The sequence below is a fragment of the Chinchilla lanigera genome, unplaced genomic scaffold (assembly GCF_000276665.1).
Source record: "Chinchilla lanigera isolate Chin_1 unplaced genomic scaffold, ChiLan1.0 scaffold00034, whole genome shotgun sequence".
NCBI classification, from domain to species: domain Eukaryota; kingdom Metazoa; phylum Chordata; class Mammalia; order Rodentia; family Chinchillidae; genus Chinchilla; species Chinchilla lanigera.
The window spans coordinates 1,649,025-1,671,278 of NW_004955435.1; the positions used below are offsets into that span (position 1 = coordinate 1,649,025).

A 22,254-nucleotide genomic window follows, 5' to 3' on the forward strand; every position below is an offset into this window, starting at 1 on the left:
ATTTTAAAGAGAAAGCAGATGCTCCACAAGTAAGTGAAAATCACATTTGTTTCAGTAACTCTGGGCACTAAAAGTAAGAGAGAAGGATCTGAAACAATCTAAAATTGAAAAGTAGAATTCCAAGTGCACTCAAAGATTGGACTCATGCAAGAACTCACAAAGTGTACCTTCTGGATACATATTTGTAAAACTATGTGAATGTGCATCCCACAGAACAAAAAGGAATCTTACTAAGAGTTTATTAGTCAGGTTTCCAGCACTGCAACAAAAATACCTGTGATAAACAACTTACAAGCAGGAAAAGCTTATTTGGCTAGTAGTTCCAGAGGTTTCAGTCCATGGTTGCTTTGGGCCTGTGGCAAGGGAGGTGGAACCATGTGGCAGAGGAGGCCCGCTCCTCCCATGTGGTCCAGAAGCAGAAACAGAGACAGAAAGAATCTGGATCCCAAAGTGCCCTTAACCATCACCCACCCAGTGTACTAAGTTCTTCCCACTAAGCCTAACCTCCTAAAGGCACCGGCCAACAGTCCCCAGGCTAGGACCCAGGTCTTTAATACCTGGGCCTCTATAGAGAGATTTCAGCTTCAGTCTAAGGCAAAGAATGAGAAATATGCTTAGAGAACCTATGGAGTTAATTCAGAATATAAAAATAAGAAAATAATAGGATGGCAGTCATTCGGTAAGTTTTGAAACTGCAAGTCAAAATTGCTACAGAAATCAAGACAGGTCTGTGAAAGAGCACCTTTTTGAAAGTGGCTTCCAGCTGGGGATGGTGCCCCACACCTGCAGTCCCAGCACTGCGGGAGGCTGAGGCAAGTTTGAATCCGACCTGCACAACTTACAGAGTTAGCAAGATTCTGTCCCAAAAGTAAGAAATAAAAAGGTCAGGGGATGCTGCCCAGTGTGAAGTCCCTAGAATCAATTCCCCTTACAAAAACAGTGACTTTCATTCAACAAAAACATGATTCTGAAGTATGAATTTCTTCCATCAGTAAAGAAAAGGAAAAACAATAATAAAATCAGAAAATACACAAAAAGCTGCCATGGTTCTAAAATGAGAAAAAAAATGTGACATGATCTTCAGTAAGTTATGTTAAGGAAAGAATTTCTTTGACACAAGAGTAGAACATATAATTTTGAACAACATAGTTTTAAGTGCATATGATTATACTGTCTTTTCTAGTGGTAAATCACAACTTGGATATCAATGTCTTACATTTTATAGCAATGCTGCTTTCTAGTTTATAATTTTTAGGATTCTGCTATTCTCAAAAATCACAGATGTCTTGATTGTAGTTACACAATGATTTTAATTAAGTTACCCCTTGTAATGTGAAAGAAATGATAAAAATGACAGAAATTAGAAGAAGACAAGGAGAATGATTTTTTTCATATCATTTGAAGGAAACTCCAAATCTAGAAAAAGGAATACTAGTATTTAAAATTATAACAAGAACCACTAAAGGAAGTAATACAGACATTGCAAGAAAAGGAAGGGAAGAATTTGGTGGTAGTACAGTGGTGGTCACACTGATTCAGCCAGTATTGTCTAAATTAAAATAGTGATGTTATACCATGCTATTCAGAGACATAATGGCAACCTGCAGAACAATTACTTTTAATAATAAGTAAATGAATAGTGATATTAAATACTTGGGACCAGAGTGACACCCTGGATAAGTTGCTGACCACAAAAGTTAGTCTCATGACAACTGATTAAAAAATAATAAAAAGTTTTTACAAAGTAAAAAACATACACTCTTCAAAGAATGAAGTCTATGAGTTGTATAAAATAATTTTATGTGATTGATGAACACTAATTAGTTCAAGTAAAGGACAAGAAATCTGAGATAAACAAAGATGAAAAAATAAAATGATAAATGTATTTTAGCAAACTCTTGTTAATTTTCATTACATAATGAAAATGTTTTAGAGATACTTAACAATAAGTTGTATTACCATTATTATTGTTATTTTGTTTACAGGTATGCAAGTTAACTAAGACAGTTTCTTCAGCTTTTAGTTCTAGGGTAGAGACAGCTCACTAAGACCTTTGCAGTGTCCATGTTAATCTAGGCAACAGCTATCTGAAAAATCTTTTTCTCATAGTAAAGTTTGGAGCTTTCTGTAGGAATGAGTAAAAGACACATGCTTCCTTGTAAGGTCTAGGTCTGATCTCAGCACCAACGAGAAAGAGAATATACTCTCACTAGAGAGGTAGCAAGAAGAATAAATATTCACTCAACAACAATCAAAGCTACCACAATCACACAGATGAAATTATTCCTTTTCATTGACCATAGTTAATTTAATTCAGAAATACATTTTAGGAAATTGTTATTCCAACCACAGACTTTACCTGTATTGGTTTCTAGAATGTTAAAAAGCCACTAAAAAGTTTAGAATTTAAAATGCTAGTAACATTAAATTAATAAAGCAATTTATAACCTAGCCATAATTTACCATCTCACTATAAGCATACACTAAAAATCCCTGCATTCTGCAGTGAAAAGTGTAATTTCCTCACTGTCTCAGCATATACATTTATGTGTGTGTGTTATGAATTCTAGAAATGGAGTATTCACCGTTTGCAGACTGAGAACATGTACAGTGCTGACGGGAAAGGCTCGCTTTGTTCTACTGAGTAACAGTATCTTTTAGAGCACCAAAAACAGACCATTACATTGGTCAAAGTATGATTCAGTGAAGGTTTCAAAAGTAACAGTAGTTTCAAAATTAATTTCTTAGTGCCTATTTGACAGCTCTCTAAATATGTCAAATAAATATTTCTAACCAAAAATACTAACGTATGGTAATGAATCTTTTTTTACCTCTTCTGTGAGGGGAAACATTATAGCTTGTACTTACTTGTTAAGTCTTTACCTTTTAGAGCAGCTTGAGATCCTCACAGATATTTCCTCTGTATCTCCTCCTCACACACCTGCACAGCCTCCTCTATCAGGAAACTGCCACAAAAGTGGGGTTTGTTATGACTGATGAGCCCGCACTGATGTATCGCAGCCACTCACGTTCACAGGTGGCTCTCGGGTTTGCTTTTGGTGTTGTATATGCTCTGACTTGGGACAGATGTATAGCAATTTACAGATACAGTACACATAGTGCTTCCGAACTGGGTCAACTGTGGATTCATTGAAAGATTGCAATTCATTTACATCTTACAGTTCTATGTTTCTGTCTCACATAGTTTACTCTTTTTTGTTAGATCCGAATACATTAAAAATTGTGTCATTTTGGAGAACTGACCCCTTTATCATTATATATGCTCTTGTTCGTGTTAGATAGCTTTCTTTCCCTTTAAGTCTACTTTATCTGAAATTAACATACCTAAGTCTCTTTATCTTTGATTAAAGTTACTGTAGTAGAGTAGTATATTTGTATATCCATTTACTTTTAATCTATATGTCTTTACATTTAAACTGATGTTCATGTAAAAAATAAGGAATCAGGTTTTGTTTTTCAATCAGCTCTGATGATATTTGTTTCCTAATTGGTAACTTTAGAACCTAACACTAAAATGATTACTGGTATAATTGGATTAATAATCACCATACTTGCTACTATTTTTGCCTTTCCTGCCCTTTTATTTTGTTCATGTTTTGTCTTCTTTTTTCTGCCTTTTGTGGTGTTAAGTATTCTATACAATTCCATATTCTCTCCTTTTATAGCGTATTTTTCTACTTTTTTTCAATGCCCAAGAACTTGCAAAATACATTTATAACTATTTTTCTTCTACTTTCACACAACACTATGCCAATTTGTAGATATAAGTATTTTTATAAAATAAGCTCACATCCTTCACAAGCTTTGTGTTATTTTTTCATTCATTTCACTTATATATAAGTATACAGAAGCATATGTACATTCATCCATGTACATGAACATAATATATATGGTATATCCACAAGTACATGATCCAAATATAGCCTTTTGGCATTTTTTGAAAGTTATTAGAAAGGTTTATTAGACACGACTAAAAAAGTCAACTCTCAGAAGGGAGGACAAGCCCGCAAAGGTGCACTGTGGTCTGGGGCTGAGTTTTTATGTGGTCCTGAGGGTATCCTCAGATGGATGATCTGGGCAGTGTATTCCTACTGTCTCCCTGGGTTACCCAGTTGGCAGGCTAGATTAGAATGCAAACCTTACATGTGTGTGATATTCAGAGACCTGCTGCACACTTACTAGCGCTGCTTCCTCAAGAGTGGAGGTCTGTGGGAGGAAGAGCAGTTTACAGGCAGAAAGCCTGGGCCCAGGCTTATTGTTCTACTGTTATTTGAAGCAGTTATCTGCTATATCAATGAAGAACAAAAAGCTAAATGATTTTAATTTATCTTCACTTTTTCTTTGATGTGCCTCCTTTATGTAGATCTGAGTTTCTTATTTCCTTTCTATGTAAAGAATATCTTTTAGGATTTTTTCCAAGGCAGACCTATTAGCAACAAATTCTCCAATATTTGTTTAAGAAAGTCTTTTATTTCTCCCACAATTCCCTTGTGAGGGATAATTTTGGAGGTTATGAAATTCTAAGTTGGTGGTTGTTTTCTCGCAGCACTTTAAACATTTCACGCCATTTTCTCGTTTACATGATCACTAAGAAGCCTGATGTAATTCGTACCTTTGTTCTGTCTTCTTTCAAGATTGTTCTTGTCTTGGCTTCTGTAGCCGGAGATGGTTTGCCTCACTACAGTTAGTTGGCTTTTGTTGTTGTTGTTGCTGCTGCTGCTGCTGCTGCTGCTGCTGCTGCTCTGTTTTGCTCTGTTTTGGTTTTGGTTTTTATCCTGCCTAGTGCTCTCTAACCTTTCTTAGGTCTCTGGTTTGAGGTTCGATATTAATTTGAGGAACATCTCAATCATTATTTTTGAAATATTTCTTTGTTTCTTTTTCTCCTCCTTCAGGTGTTCCCACTGCATGTATTTTACACCTCCTGTAGTTGTCCTACGGTGATGTGATGTGAGGTGATGTTCTTCGTTCATCTTGTCTTTGTTTTCATTGGCTTTCCGTCTGGGCACCTTCTACTGATATGTTATGAGGCTCAGAGATTCCTTCCTCAGCTGCATCCAGTCTACTGAAAAGACCATTACTCTTTATTTCTCTTACAGAGTTTTTGGACCTTGAGCATTTCTGCTTGATTCTTTCTGAAGATTTCCATCTGCTTACGTCGTTCGTGCACACTCCTGGGTCTCCTAGAGCCTTTGGTATACTACTCATACTTAATCGAATTCCCAGTCTTATAATTCCAACACCACTGCCTCCTCTGATTCTGATGCTTGCTCTGTCTTTTCAAAATGTGTTTTCTACTTTGTAATTGAAAAGTTTGACTTGTCATTTTTTTCTTCCTGGCCAGACATGATGTAACGAGTAAGAGGAACTGCAGTAAACAGGCCTTTAAAAACAATGAGGTGGTGAGGCGTTGAGCAGGAGAAGCGTACTATGGTCTGACGGATCCAGTCTTCGGTGAGCACAGGCGTCTGGATAGTAAACATCATAAGGGCTTTTCGGGTTTTTCTCCCGGTCCTAGTCTGGAGAAGGTGGCTAGAGCTGCCTGGACCTGAGCGTTTCGCTTCTGCTGGGTGGGTTAGGTTCTTGCACTTGCCAAGCAGACTAGGCTCTAATTAACCCACTTGTCCCATGCACAGGCCTTATCAAGAAAAGAATGCCCTGACATGATTCCAAATGGTGCCTTTCCCTTTCCTTTGCTATAACCATTGAGGGTACTGGGCTCTGACATTTACTGTAAGAAACTGATCAAGCATTAAGAGGTAACTGTCACACGATTTTTGTTCCGCATCCCCCATTACACCTGGGTAGCCCTGTGGTTCTTAACACTCCGAGGGACCTACACTGAGCTTTGAACAATTTGTCGGTCATGGTGTAGGTTCCTACCCTACTCCTGGCTCCCTCCGAGGTCTCCACTCATTACTCTCTTCTCTGACTAGCCAGGATTCTTCGCAGTCTGTGTCTATCTCTTCAGTCTTGGTGGCAGCAGTTTACTTTCCTCTCTCCCCTTAGAGATCCTAGAACAGCCAGTTATACTTTTTAGTCTATTCAACCTTTTTGCTTTATATTAGGATGGAGTGGCAACTCCAAGCTCCTTACATGTGGAACTAGATTTTTTTAAACACTATTTTGACATTGCTAAAAAGAACATTAATTGGGGGGCTCTGGGATGATATGGAAATACCTCCAGGATTTGACAGATTGGCATTATGTTCAATGGCCTGAATTCACCTTGCAACAATTTTAAATTAATTAGCAAGCAAAATACCAAGCAGGGTTAAATGCAAACTAGGCCATATTTGTCGTAATGGTTCTTTGTTTCTGATTTTAAAATATCTCTTTAAAATATGTCTTTCTCGAGCTCCAAACCAAGAAATAATGTTTTCATGCAAATCTACTTGGAAATATAATTTTGCTCTTGTCCTGCCTTCCTGGCCCTTCTAGCCTAAACAAAACTTCCAAGTTGCTGAAAGCTGTATGTATTTTAGTGATTAACATTAGTATACATACTCATGCTAGATATCAGAGGCCTGCAAAGACACCTATGACCCTCAAACTTTAAAGAAGGCATTCTTAAAAATCAATAACACTTCAACAGAATTAGATGATTCTGCCAAACTTTTTCTTGAAATATATGTGTGTTCTCATATACTTAAACAGTATACTAATTTTTTATTTCATGCATAAAAATATCTCATGAGGCCTACTTTAAATCTTTCCTAAAATATAAGCCAATAATTTAGTATAGTAGTGTCAGTGGGGGGGAAAAACTAAAGATTATCCAAGAAATATATCCAGGTTCATTTTATAAATTTGAATTTAATTTTTTGAACATGAAATTAAATGCAGATCCTCTTTCTGTTTCTGTAATATTTCAGTGTTTTTAAGTTAAACTTTGTCTGTAATGATCTTTTAGATCTCTACTCATCAAATCTTTCATTTCTACTGCAATCTTTTAAATAAGTACATAGTTTGGACTTAACTAATTCAGGTTAGCCCATGTATTCTCCAACTAGGGCAAATCTGTGATAGTTCTAATACATGAATATGGAAAGTACAACGCTTACTCAACAATTTCTGGTGCACAGTAGGTAGTCAGCAAATCTTCACTGAGTGATTCTATGAATGAATTCTATAAAGCCAAATACTATAAAAGAAAAATGTAGCTCATTTTTCTTTATTTCACAAGATTTCAACTAAGAAAAAGGAAAACTTCCTAATAAAAGAGAGAAAGCGTGAATAGTTGGAACAACTTAAAACAAAGTTTCAAGATGATTTTGTCCTGGACATATTTCTTACGTCTATCGGATATTAAGTCCAATTCCTTAACCACTCTGCCAGCCCAGTGATTGTCCCAGACATATTTCTTGAACAATCTTTTCCCCCACTTTCACTGCTGTTTTAGATTATTGATTTGTCACTACTACAGAGCCTGTCAAAAAATCTTTTAAAACATTAAGAAAAGAAAAACTTGCAGAAATACTTCAATACTAAATATATTGAGACATCGTGAGACTGATGCAAGTTACCTTTGGCCTCTACAATGCCAAGAGGTGCTCAAAGTGGAGGTCATGAGCTTCTAGACATTTTAAATTTTGCTTTCTGAAGTGTGTACATTTTTGGTGGACTCTGTACGTAGTCAGAAATTCATTTACAGAAGGGTTACTGTGAGACATTTGCACCGGAGCACTACTCAATACCATTTTCTATAACTTTATACATTCTCATCAATATATAAAAGAGTAAATGAAAAATGAACAAATGAATTTATTTATACATGTTCCATTTATAAATATTCCATAAATTCCAAATGAATTTATTTATAAATTTATTTATAAATATTTATAAATATTCCAGAATAGTGCTGCTCACATACACTGCCGTGAGAAGAAAATTCGCTAGCAGCTCTGGCTGTTGATACCCCTGCAGGTCTACCGTATCCCTGTCTGACCATAACAAGGCCATACTCCAAATGTCTGCACTTGGTGGGGATGAACATAACCCTACAAGACATGGTACTGCTTAATAAGCAACTTTGGCCCAAGGACTGTCTGTGGGTATGATCAAAACTTCCTTAGACCTGGGTTTGAGTGTGCAGTACTTCCTACTGACCCTTCTTCTTCCGCTCCAATGCAAGTACCAGGTCTACTGTCTGAATGTTATTTCCATTTATGTTGGCTCTTCCCCCTTTACCTTCCCCCAGTAACTCTCTTGCACTTCCAGTCTGACTTGTGTCTGTTTCTCGGATGTTAAGGAATATGACTGAATAAATCAATAGCGTTGAAATTTTACTTTTTTTTCCTTAAAATCTTCTCTAGGGTTTGAGAATCCTGTAGGCCTTTATAGAATTCTTAATCTATCATATTCTATCAGGTATGTGGGGGGGGGAGGTTTAGCAAAAGTTTTTAACTTTTTTTGGGAATGATAAGAACAGTAAAGCAAGATGAGGCCAAAATAGCTACCCTGTTATGTTTTCGTGTGACACTAAACAGTTACATTGAAAGTGGAGAATGGAGTTGAAAAAAAGAAAGGAACATAAATACATGGCCTACTGGTCAATTTCTAATCTAACCTATTGTTGTCTTTGTTTCTAAAATGGTTTTAAAAGTGAATTCAGGTTGTGGAACATGAAGACCAGCCAACAAAATCCAGATGTCATTGTGTCTTAGAGCCTACGAATTTTTTAGCTGATTTATAAAAGATGTCTTGATTTGTGAAATTCAAAGCAAATTTTATGGCAAAAGATCTTATACAACTGTCCTATTTTAGTAGAGGTAAAAAAAAATTGAACTAGTCAAGGTAAGACTTTTTGTGAAAAAAAAAAAAAACAGCATTTATTATGTTTAGAAGGCTCTTAAGTACATGTTTATCTGTCAGTTAATTTCAAACACTGCAGTTTACTCCAATTTAACCTTCAGTACACTAGCAACAGCCCTTCAAATGTGCTTTGTTTATCTAATGTAGCAATTATTTTTTATGTTTATAATTTTGCATCAAGCATGTTTCATAAGTTGTTTTATTATTATTGTATTGTAAACATGAACATAATTTTGAAAGAGTGCCTGCAAGAAGAAAACAACCAGTCACACGAGGTCACTACATACAGTAAAGCACAACATAAAAACTACAGTACATAAATGCTGTAAATTAGTTGACAAAATAGAAAGCATGCTTTAAAATCATTACAATTGTACACCTGAAAAAAATCAAGAACATCAAAGAAAAGTATTTTAGTGTGATTTATCAAGAGACACTACTGGGACATTTGTAAGACACACTAGGAAAAGAATAAAACGCTGCTGAAAATTTTGAAAGATATGAACAAATGGAGAAGCCAGCTGGTGTGGCGTGGGTAGATGGGGGGCTTGCTAGCCTATGGAGAAAGCAACCCCAAAGACCCTCCCAGACCACGAGTTCCCAGGTTCCAGCCACATCATAGATTTCCTCCACAAGAGCAGCGCTGGCTTCCTCAACCAGGAGGGACTTCTGTCGGCTGAGACACAGCCAGGACTCTATCACACTGTGTCCAGCTTCTTCGGCACCTTTGCTTCGCTGTGCAGGAGTGAAAGTCTGGCGTGATGAGTGACAGCTTGTGAGGGAATCTGCCAGTGGTGCTCCCCTCCAAAGCTACTGACAGAGGTAAAGTCTGCGTTTAAATAAGACAGTCCATGGTTTACTAATATCTTTTCATGGTTATAAATGGATCATCTCCCCTAAAGCCACTCTTGACAGAATATAAGGTCTTCAAGAACAGATATCTTTGTAGGTTTTGTTCACTGTTGTATTCCAAACACCAAGAATCTTGCCTGAGTAGGTCCCTCAAAAAAGAACTGGGTTTGGGAGAACACAGGTCTTGCCCCCGACAAGGTGATTGAGACCCCTAGGAACAAGAGCTGTGTTTAGGCAGCCTTTGTAAATACAGTGTCATGTTTACTGACTAAGATATCTTCGGTGTCAGTGAATGCTCACTGAATTTGTTAATTATTTAAAAAAAGAACTAATAGAGAAAATTGTTTCCTTCTAGTCCAAAGATAGTATATTTTGAGCAGTCTTGGGCCATGTATATGTGATTTTTGTTTGTCAGGTGTCCTGCAAACCCTCTAGACAGCATCGCAATTGAAGGAAAAGAATAAGAATGTTATTTATTTTACTTCACAAGAAGCTGACGCATGACCTAAGGCAGCACTTGGTAGCCTTCAAGACTCAAATGTCGCTTCTAGAGGTCCTGCTTGCCCGATACCATGCCATACTGTTAGGTAACATGGTTTTCAAACAGTGGAAACATGGTTTAGATTTACGAAAGAGAAACAGAGTATAAAGAGTTCCCACATACTTTTCACAGTTTACCCTACTATTGACATTTGCATAACTACGACGCATTTGTCTAAACTATGAGATTAACATTTGTAAAATGTTGTTGACACTATTAAGCTTCACTTGTATTTCACCAGTTTTCCACTAATAGCATTTTTCTGTCCCAGAATCTAGTGTGCAATACCATGTCTCATTTATTTATGTCTCTTAATGCTCTTTCACCTGTGCTAACGTCTCAGTCTTACCATATTTTTCATAATCTTGAACTGATAACACTTTAAAAGATTCTCAGTTAAGTATTTTATAAAAATTCCAAATAATTTGGATATTTCTGATGTGTCGTGATTAGACTAAAGCTATCAATCTTTGGGAAGTATGCCCCAGAGGTGAAGTGTACTTGTCCACTAATGTTAACTGCATTAATTTTAGAAATCATAATGATAGCTCTTTGTTTATCAGAATGGCTGAATGCATTTTCTAGATATACAAAGCCAGGTCAAGAATCTAGTCTGGAGCAGGGGTCAAGGCCTAAATTATAAAGGGTTGATGACAACATCTCCTTTATTAATACAGTATCATCAGCTGCCAAAGAACAGGAAAAGAAAAGAAAATATTTCTAGTGGGCATACACCCAAGATTTTATATTCATGTCGTGGAGAATGACACATGGTACAGGACTTGGCATGTAATAATGGCAATAAATATTTGTTAAATGACTATTTAAATAAATGACTGAATGGCCTGGCCACAGAAGTATGTCTCCTGATACCAGTGAAATAAAATTGGCCTCTGAGGACAGTGGAACTGACCCAATGTGCCTGACAATTTTTCTATTTAGATTTTATAGTAATCTGTCAAAACTAGCTTTGAACACAGACAGTTGAAGAGAAATTGCCAGTAAGTTTTCATCAGAGGTTCAGAATAAAACCTAGAAATTAAGTTGAAACACATATAATAATTTTTGCTTTCTTTTTGAACCAAAAGGAAGATCCTTAAAAATAATTTTGTTTCTATTATTTTAACTAGATAGATGTGTCTAATAACCATGAAAAAAAGCATTTACATTTTTAAAGACTTTACATTGAAATGTATTATATGCAGTGCTGTTATTTTTTTCTGTTGCCAAATTTAACAGTCATGTATATCATTAGAAATATTTTGTGTTCACTATTTGTAAGGGCTTTACTTGGAGAAACACAAGAATGTACACATCACTAAAAAAGCACTTTTTCTATTTCTGAAATAATTCCTCCTTAAAAATGTCCCTGGATTGAAGAAAATTTGGAAAAGATTTTCTCTTTGAAAAACTCATATGATTGAAGAGATTTCACCTTCAAAGAGTTTTACTCCAGAAGAAGGCCCTTTGAGAATTTTAAGCATTGCATGGGAAATGTATTCTTTGAAGATTTTTATGTTAAAAAACATTTGCATGTCTTGGGTATCCTCTTTGAAGTCTTTTTAAAAAAATATTTCAAGGGTTTCCCTCCTTGAATGTTTTCCTGATACTGTGTATTGCCTTTCTGGAAAATGTTACCCTCAATTCAAGTGGCTTTCTTCTCTTTATTTCCACTTTATTATCATACCTTTAATTACATGGTCCCAATAACAGAGACAGAGGCTGCTGCTGTGTCAGGGGTCCTCCTCTATTCTCTGAACCTAAAATTGGAATTCCCACCATCTCCTTCATCAGATAAGACCCAGAAATGCTATGAAAAGTACTAATTCATGTGAGTAATTTTGAGTACAGAAATACAGCACAGGACATTTTCCAAGAACGTGTGGTATTTGATAGAAGTAGGAGCACCATAAATTGACTATAAATAGAGAATACTATGATGATGATTTCATCGCCATTTCCCTAAATCACATACAGCTAAAAGAGGAAGAAATCTTTAAGAACAGATTGGGTGAAGCATGTGTTGACTAATATTAGGTTTCTTTCATTCGACTAACTTCTACTCAGACTACACTCTGTTGTAGGTGCTGAAGAGAACAAAAGATAAAGTCCTACACTTACTCTCAAAAAGGTTGCAGTCTTACAGGTAGCCTAAAATGCCCATGAACAGCAACATAAAGCGTTGTGTTAAAAAGTATTATCAGTAATGAAAAGCCCTTAACAGGATTTAGAGAAAAGGAAGAAAGTCTTTGTAAAAGAGGGAGCATTTCAGACAAGCACTAAAGTAATGCTTCCATTCAAGACTAGTAATCCATAATTGGGCCAAGAAACAGTTTGATCAAATGCAACCGACATCACTTCAGTGTAATATAATGATAGAGAATAGAACGCAACAAAAAGGACGTGTGATTGTCCCCATCAAAGAGCAAAGACAGTGTGCTTTCGTTAAATGTTTACTCTGCTTTTAAAATTGATCTGTCTGTATGTGTTGGGTTGCAGCGCCAAACAGATTTCACACAGTAGGTCTTAGTGAAAGCAGAAAAAATTATTTGAAATCGGGGCATTCCTGGGGTTGGGGGCAGGGAGTGCAATCCACCCCAGGCAGCACAATTTGGTGTGGCGTTATTGGCAAAATGAAAATTATGTGATAATAACATAGTTCTTTTGAACTATATTTAATATTAAACAAGAGTTTCCTGAGTGCATCTGAATACAGAAGTGTCTCTAGTCACAAGACTGCTTGCCCAGGAATTGCATTGACTGGCTTCCCTGCTTGTCTCTTCCCTTATACAGAAGGTGGAGATGCCCAGAGAGGCTCAGACCCTAGCTGCACTACTGAAGCTATGTCAAAAGATGAAAACAAATTCAAGAAATAAAATGAGCTGGCAGAAGAGATCCATTTCTGGCAGAGGCATCGAAAGATGGAAGCCTGTTGAGGACAAAGTAGCTCACTCCCTGGAACACAACAGAGGGTGACAGGCCGGAAAAACGTGAGATGAGGTGCACTCTAGAGGACTTGACTTCCAAGCTAAGGTGTGGAGGGATTGTTCTCAAGTGGGGAAAAGCCACTGAGGACTCTCAGACGGGAATAATGATACCAGAGTTATGCGCAATTAAAATGAACCCATTGCCCAGTACTGGAAAAAATAAAATAAAATAAAATAAAATGAACCCATTGATGATTTACAAAAATTAAGATTGGGGGAGGGATTAATACTTATTATGCAAGCACTGTGGTTGTTCTCTCAAAAATAAAATATATATTTCACTTAATATTATGTTCTCAAATTGCATCCATTGACCCATAAATGACTCAAGTTTATCATTCTTTATGGCAAAGTAGCATTCCACTGTGCATAAATACCCCATTTTCCTTATCTGCTAGTTTCTCTTAGTTCATTGAAAAGAAAATTTTGTGCTATTATCTCTTTGTTTCTTCTTTGTTGGGTTTTCCTTTCTTGGTACTGAGATTCGAACTCACAACCTCATGCTTGTCTTCTTTATAAGAGAGAATTTTTGTCTAATCTTGTACTCTTAATAACTACTTTGAAGATGATATAGTATATTAGCTATTATTCTACTGTTCTTTTGTTATGAAATTTTGTTTTTTCATTAAGGAAAAAATAAAATAAAATACAGAGCTGGGAATATAGCTCAGAGGTAGAGCATTTGCTTGACATACAAGAGGACCTTCGGTCTCCAGAACCCAGAAGTAAAACAAAATAAATACGTGTATAGATGTGCTTTTGTAAAATTTAAAGCAAACCACCATTACTTTAGTCCCAAGTAGTGATGTGATCTTTTAATTTAAAATGTAAAGTTAAAAATTGTCCTCATTACATTCTTTCAAAAGTAAAGTATACAAAATTACACTATTGTGACACTGCGTCAATACATAAACACTAAAAGTTGGATATTAAAATTCATAGAACTTTTTCTGTCTTCTTAATATAAGAATTAGGCATCCTCTTTACCTACGCATTGAAAAGTTATGACTCGGAGACTTTTTTTGGTGTTATAGCAACCTCATGTTTAGTAATTTATTTGCATAAAATTTATGTTGCTAATGTATCCAAGAATAGCCAAACCCAAGAAAATCTCTCCAAGGCCAGAAGCGTGTATGTGCCCCCCTGAAGTTCAGCCCCCGCGGTGCCTGATACGTGACAGGTGAGGTTGCCATATTTGATAACTAAAACTGCAGTATTCCAATGAACTTTGAATTTCAGAGAAATAATGCATACCTTTGCTGCGTAAATATGTCCCATTTTGGATAAACAATAAAATTTTGGTACATGTATGCTCCAGTTATTGTAAGTGACATATGTCCCTGAAAATGTATTCCCTATTTATCTAAAATTCAAATTTCACTCAGCGTCCTACATTTGATTTGGCAACTCTGATAGTAGGGACGCGTAATGTTGAAGGAGTGAACGCTTACATGTGTGTATGTTTCTTATTGTGATAATTACATCTATAGTAATTACATGTATAGTATTACATCTATAGTGTATTTTTTATTGTGATAATTACATCTATAGTAATTACATGTATAGTATTACATCTACAGTGTATGCTTTTATTGTGATAATTACATCTAAGTAAAGTCCACGACTTCAGTCTCCTTCAAGTGTCCAGTTCGGTTTGGCACATTCATAGTACATTGCAGCCGTCACCGCAGTTCATCTCGGACCGTTTCACCTCACCAGACTGAAACTGTGTTACGGTAGAAATCCCCTGGCATGAATTGGGCTGTACTCCACAAGAGACCACAAGAGACCAACTCTATGGAGAACAAAACAGAGTTTAATTTGAGGCTAGCCACCCTTCCTCCCATTTGCCAGTCAGGGAAGAGGGCAAATGGGCCTAACTTCGTTCCACCTTATATACATTTTTGGTTTCCATGGTGACAGATTAGGATGTTACATTCACTGACCCCAGTGGCCATATAGTCTTTCTCTCATCCTGTGGGACCCCAGGTCTGTTGCAGGTCATGTGTCTAACCATGATAGATGTTTCCCCCATTATATTCCATTTGTCTCCTTTTTTTACAACCTATGCATTCCTTTAGGGTTACAATGTTTACCTAGGGCCAGGAGATGGAACTGCTCAGGCAGGGTCATGGAGGGTTACCTAGGCCTAGGTGCCCCTTATCTCGGGGAGACATTCCTGGGCAGAGTTGTTCTAGGGAATTAGCTCTGACACTGCCCCGGGAGGCTTCCCAAGGCACTGCTTAGGCTTTTACTAAAACTATTTTATCTAAAATAATATGCTATGATTCATTGGCCCCTACAACTGCACCTGTTAAAAAACAACTCCTGTTTCCCCTTTGCTAGCCCTGGATACCCACTGTCCTACCTCCCATATCTAACATTTGGCTTATTTCAAGCGCCTCATAAAAGTGGGATCATGTAATATTTGTCTTTCCATGTCAAGATTATTTCACCTGCCTTAATATTTTCAGTATTATTATGTTGAGTCGTGTAGCAGATCTCACTCCTTTTTAAGTCTGAGTACACACACTTCTATGACAGTGTCGCACTGCAGTAGTGGCGTAAGGACTCCCTGCCAGCCTCACATCTTACCCCAGCTCCAGCGCTGCTTTGTGATTCTCCCAGTGCCTACCTACAGGCCGATAGCTCTCCATCTGGTTATGCTTTGGATCTAAGTGCCCCTCAAGGCCATGTGCTGACGGCTGGCCTGCCCGTCTATGGTTTTGGGGCGGGGTGGTGACTTGGGGGACTGGGCCTAGAGGGAAGACTTCAGGTCACTGGGGACACTGAGGGGCCGCGAGGGCTTCTGCGCTCTGCCCTCGCCCACCCGCTTTTGCTCCCCAGCCACCATGATGTGAGCAGCGTTACTTCACCGCATCTCCCGTCTCGCTCTTTCTGCTTCCTCACAGTCCCAAAGCAACAAGACCAAGCAAACACTGAAACCTCTGAAACTCCGAGCCTATGTACACTTTTCCTCCTTATAAAATTGTTCGCCTCAGTTATTTTTTTTACAGCAACTGCCGAGTTTATCGGTCTTGCTCTTCTAGCACCACCTGAGTCTCTTGGCTTTGCAGAATTTCCTGGACTTTGAGCACATTGTCTGACTATAGAGCCTATCCAGAGCTTCCTTCCCAGGGCTGGGAATGTAGCTCCGTGGCATGGTGCCTGCCTGGTAAGTGAGAGGTCCTGAGTTCCAAAAAAAAAAAGGAATCACAGAGCTTTCTTCCCAATTGCTGAAATATTCTGAGATGATAGCCCATTGCACTATATTCAGTAAATATTGAAGGGCTGAATTCATTTTTTTAAAAAAAAATTTATAGTCTCTACAACAACACTGATTGCTTTGAAGTGATGATTGGTGATTGTACGTTTAATTCTGTGGTGATAATTTTTAAAATCTATTGAAATATGTTTATGTAATGTTTGAGATAGCTGAAATTTGTTTAATTTCCAGCTCTATTTAAGCAGTTTTGTACCATTTTCCATATATCTAAGATGACTGCTAAGTAATTGTTCATGTAAATATCAAGAAATTTAAGTTTGGGCTTTAAAGGGCAAAGCCCTAAGTTTGAGCAATCAAAGAAAGATAACCTCTGTTTCTTTCCTCTCTACCCCCACTCACAAATGCGCAGAGATGGTCTACCATCTCCTCATTCCTGTGCAAGGTGAACAGAGGGTGATACCCTGCACCCTGCCTCTCACGCCGCTCATCGTTTCTTATGATGCTTGCTTGACAGATCTCCAGACTATCCTCAAACTGTTTTCTTACATTCTGCCTCAATTCCCTGACACAAATCCAGACCTCACAAAACCCAGGTCTACGATAGGTTTTCAGTGAATGTTTGCTCTTCAAGTGAATAAAGGGGTAAAATGGCTAGACAGGGGTACCAGCATCTCTGGTTTTTCCCAAATTACCATTGTTTCTTTTTCAGAAGCAGTGAATATACAGAAGACCAAGTCAGTTTTTTATTTGTTCCTAGAGCTTTTGGGAAAGGGGGAATCCTCGTCTGTCTGGGGATACTGAACTAAGGAGTTGCACATGAACACCTCTGGGGAGACTTCCAGCGAATATAGTCAACACAGAGGAGAGAAGACAAACGGAGCGGCCTCCTGACCAATTCTGAATCCCTGACTCCAGCTCCACCTGACTTTTCTATCTTTATACTCCTCAGCTTCATGTGCCAATGTATTCTTCACTGTCCAAGGGTTTGCATTTTCTGTCATTGACAAAAGAAGTTTTGCGTGAAGTGGTAAGTTTTAAAGGGCACAGCTAGTTTAAAAAACCGTAGTAGTTATGATAACATCCCCTGCTTCTTGTTATTCATGTAAGCAAATGGAATCCCTTACCTTAAGTGATTATTTTGACAGTAAGAAAGTGACATTAGTTGGTCAAATCAAATCAAAAATTGAAACCTCCAGTCAATGGCTGTGGGAAGAAAATCTCTCTCTCTGCCTGTCTGTCTGAATAATGAGGTATGTAAATATATGTGACCTAAAACTGCGGCAGCCATTTTGCTACCATGAGAAAACCTTAAGACAAAGGCAACATATAGAGAAAAATGAAGCTGTGAAAACCAGAGGGAAGCAGAGTCCCTCTGGGCTTTTTAGTTTCATGTGCAGGTGTGTTCTCTTTATAGCTGAAGCAAATTGAATTAAGTTTTCTGTTACTCGGGTTTGAAAGTATTCTATTACCATGTTTCAGTTAAACCACTGATCAGCCAACTAGTAAGATAAGACAAAATCACTGCATAGTGCCTTGTTTGCCAAAATACTTTTTTTGAGGGAGCTGAAGCTCCTAGTACAGTGCATAGCGCATAGTAGGAGTCCAATAAAATTAATTAAATTTGAAGTTAGTATGAGTGTCAATAAGAGCTACCATTTTAACCAGTTGTACCTGGATCTAAGGACTACATGCTTTTTTCATCAAAGCTTCCTGGGTATAGTCTATTATTAATCTTCCTCTTATCAAGTAGGAACCTAGAGATTCAAGAAGCAATTAATCAAAGGGAATCTGATTTTGGAGGACTTGTGTTTAATTTTTAAGGTACTATGTGCCATTTATAAGGGGCTTTCATGTTCTAAATCTTGGCTGAGGAATACTAACTCCTATTTGGGTTATAAGAGCTTTGACAGCCAGAAAGGGCACTTCAATAGACCAAACTCAAGTAGTGTCTCAGTTTTCTTGTTGCTGAGACAAAATACCCAACACCCAAAGTTAAAGGAGGAAAGGGTGATTGTACTTTACAGTCTGTAGAGGTTTCAGTTCATGGCTGGCTGGCTCCAAGGCAGGAGGGGCATGGCAGAGGGACATTGCAGAGGAGAAATAATTCATGGTGGGCAGAAGTCAGGAAGGCAGCAAGCAGCAGGTGATGACAGTAACCCTCCTACCATCTGGCATATTCTATCCAGGCTACATACCCTTGGGGAAGGTACCATTCACACCCAGGGTAGATCTTCCCACTATCCACACCCAGAACTGCGCTAAACCACTCAGTGGACTGATCAAGTAATCCCACACCCTTAATCCCAGCGTCACACACTCTAGATCCAGTCACCTCTGAGAAGCCCCACTTATGACCACATGAGGTTTTGGGAAAACATCTGGACACAAGCCATAACACAGCGTGTTTGACAAAGGATCAAGTCATTTTAAGAAGTAGCTAATTTTACTTTCCAAGTATCATTTTTATTTTAACATGCACACTCAAAAACCTTTACTTACAGTTGAACACTTAAATGTACACCCTTGGTTCTGAGTCTGATATTTCTGCAGCAGGCAGGAGTGCAAACACAGAGGCCAGTCCAGCTTATCTGACTCAAGGAAGCCACAGGTAGCAAGGGAAGCCCCAGTTGTGATCCAGTCTTGGTCTGGACTACATCTCCCCACACTATGACATCACCACAGGCAGTTTGGGCTTACTGTTGGAGCTGTAGGAACATTCTCAGTCTCTCTCATCACTAGAAGTCCAGCGATGATTTCCCAAACACTGTGTGTTTCTGGTCCAGCCAGTCACACTTTGAGCAGGGGATAAGGCCCTGACAGCCATTTGTACGGGGACCACTGTTTGCTGTGGGAAATGGGCCTGCAGCTGAGCATCTGAGTTTAAAATTTCCATCTGCAAGTGGGCCGCAGTGAACACTGGCAATGCCAGTACCATCCCTGTTAACAAAATTTCCACCCTGAATATAAAATCCTTTAGGACCCTGTGGAAGGTGCTTCCTCCTTATGCTATTGGAACCCCATCTTTTCTGAATTCTCCAGTGCAGAACCGCCTGAAGTTCTCAGCTGTCTGGACACGACATTTGCAAACAGCTCCATCTTCATGCGGCCAACTTCCGGCCATGGATGCGGACAGCCAAGAACACCACAGGGCTTACGGGGCTTGAATTTGCCAGGGCCACGGCTCTGACCTGGAAGCACTCCGAGTGTCTTAAGAACATCAAAGAGAAAGAAGTAAAGGAGAAGAGTTTGCTGCCAAGGAAGTCCCTGGGTAGGGCCATAGTCCCTGTTGCATTCTTGTCCTTCCCCCCCCCCATGAAGATGGCGGCAGTCATAGAGAAGTGGCACTGGGTGGTTAGAGGGGAGGGGAGGAGAGTGAAAAGGGGAATGTGTGGACCAGTGTTGATAAAACAACGGGCTCCGTCTTATCATAAGATGCGGGAATACCTTTAGGAGCCTCCAACACTTGTGGTTTGTTTTCTGCCTCCTTGAACAGGGTGCGTATTGGCCTTTGCTTCCATTCTAATCCAATCTAGCATTAGTTATTGATTCGCTTTTATAGTTTTACCCATCTTCCTGACACTATTCTACTGGGTAGGAAATGATGGCCAAAATGCTAAATACCACTGGGGCACAGAAATGGAGGTCTCAGCTGTGGTAAACACAGTACTGCCTCTCTGCCTTGAGGGCTCATGTCCTAATCCATAGACCCCAGGAAATGTTATCTTACCTGACAAAAGGATTTTGCACAATTGATTATGTTAAGTATCTTGAGATGAAAAAAAAATCCTCAGTTATAACGCTGGGCCCAGTGTAATCCCAACGGTCTGTAAGAGGAAGTCAGGAGGGTCAGAGAACTGAAGCAGGTGTGAACAGAAGCAAATGTTGGAGTTGTGTGCCTTGAAGATAGAAGCTGCCATGAGCCAAGGAGCCCTGGTAGCCTCTAGAAGCTAGAAACACCAAGGAAACAGATTCTCTTCTGAAGGATACAAAAGAAACATAGCTCTCCTGACAGTTTAATTTTAGCCCTTCAAGACTAACTTTTGAATTCTAACCTCCATAACGATCAGAAAATAAATCTGTTGTTTTAAACTACCAAGTTTGTGGTAACCCTCAAGTTTGCGGAATTTGTTACAGTAGCAATAGAAAACTAACAAGCCAGCTAATCTTAAAGGTCACTGCTCATAAAGTGGAACAGTAGTAACTGTGTGCACTGACTAAACAAAATATTGTCTGGGGGAAAAATCAGGCACAGCATAGAAGTATGATGTATGGCTTGGTCAATGAATATATCAAATTCCAGTACCTCTAGTGGTTTAGTCAAGTTGTGGTCACATGATCAAGCCCTGCAAGCAGAGTGAATCTGAAAACTTCCATAGGAGCTACTGAACAAGAGATGTCCCCCAACCCAATGAACTTGAAGTTGGAAAAATATAGTCATTTTCATATATTTATGAAGCTCCTGCCTGAGAATTTAACCAGTATTGATGAAGCAGAACTAAAAGTTACAGAACAACGTTAGCTCCTAATGTAACTGTTTGAAGTGTCCGTGCTCACATTTTTTCAGTGGTGTTATATCAATTGGCTGTTGCTCTGTAAAAACAACCTCAAAACTCAGTGGTTTAAAATGACAGTCGTTGATGACTGCTCTGGAGCTTCTGAGTCTCCTGGGCTCAGTACTAATCGGGTCGGGATGGTTTGTTTCGACTGGGCTTACTTACAGGTTTGTGGTTGTCTCAGACCAGCTGGTCCAGGATGGCTTCATTCATAGACCTGGTGTTTAGCAACATGTAGGCTAGAAAAAAGAAAAATACAACCAGTCTGTTGTCATTTAGCAAGCTACCCTATGCCTGTCAAGAGAATGTCAACGTCAATGCCAGTATTTCAAGAGAAGTAAAAAAAAAGTATGCAGGGGCTCTTCATGCTTAGACAGAGGGCATCACTTGTGCAGTTGTCTTGGCCAAACCAAGTCACAAGGGAAGCCCAGATTCAAGCAAGACTAAAATAGATGCCGAATCTTGATGGAAGGTGCTGCTGAATCACATTGGGAAGGGACTAGACCTGGGGAGGGACGAAAAGACAATGAGTTTTTGTCCAATTACCATGTGGGCCTAGAGCGAGTTTTTATTCTTAGGTGTCTCTGTTATATGAACAAGGTTCTTAGATGTCACTCTTTAATTGAATTTAAGTCTACTTTCTGATCTTTCATATACTACAGAATTCTAGCTATTGAAATGGCTATTTGACCTGCAGCCAGTTTGGTCTTCTACAGGATGACGATCATATGTACACTTATGTCCTTCAGAGTAACTGTTGGTCAGTGCTTTGTAAATTTCGCTATTTTAAATTACTACATTTGCGGAGGTATTATATCAAAATTGCTAGTGATCACTAGCTACATATGACTATTAAATCCTGAACTATGACTAATTTGTACAATGTAATGACTAGTTATAGTGTTTAATGATAATTAACTTAGATTTAAATAGACACATGTGATTAATAGATGGCCTACATAACTCAAGTGAAAATCTCTATGTCTCTAACAAAATGACAAAGGCAAGGGACATGACCCTTTTAGTGTCAGGTCCCTTATCCATCAGATGAGGAGGTAGGCAAACTGTTACCTAGAAATCCTCTTACCTTTAAAATTCTTTTTTTTTTAAATTTTTTTTATTTTAAAAATAAAAGGAGGGAAACATTAGCAGACAACCTTCTTCAAAATAGCAAAAGAATAGTACAGACAATACAGAGTTACAAAGTGGTAGGAAATTAACAATGCTTACTGTATTACATATTGATGTCTTCAAAGTGGTTTC

General features: G+C 38.4%; 1 pseudogene; it reads right to left on the bottom strand.

Moving 5' to 3' along the window:
* Window positions 1-19,088: 19,088 nt before the first annotated feature.
* On the bottom strand, window positions 19,089-19,716 carry LOC102019950 (annotated as a pseudogene).
* Window positions 19,717-22,254: the final 2,538 nt, after the last annotated feature.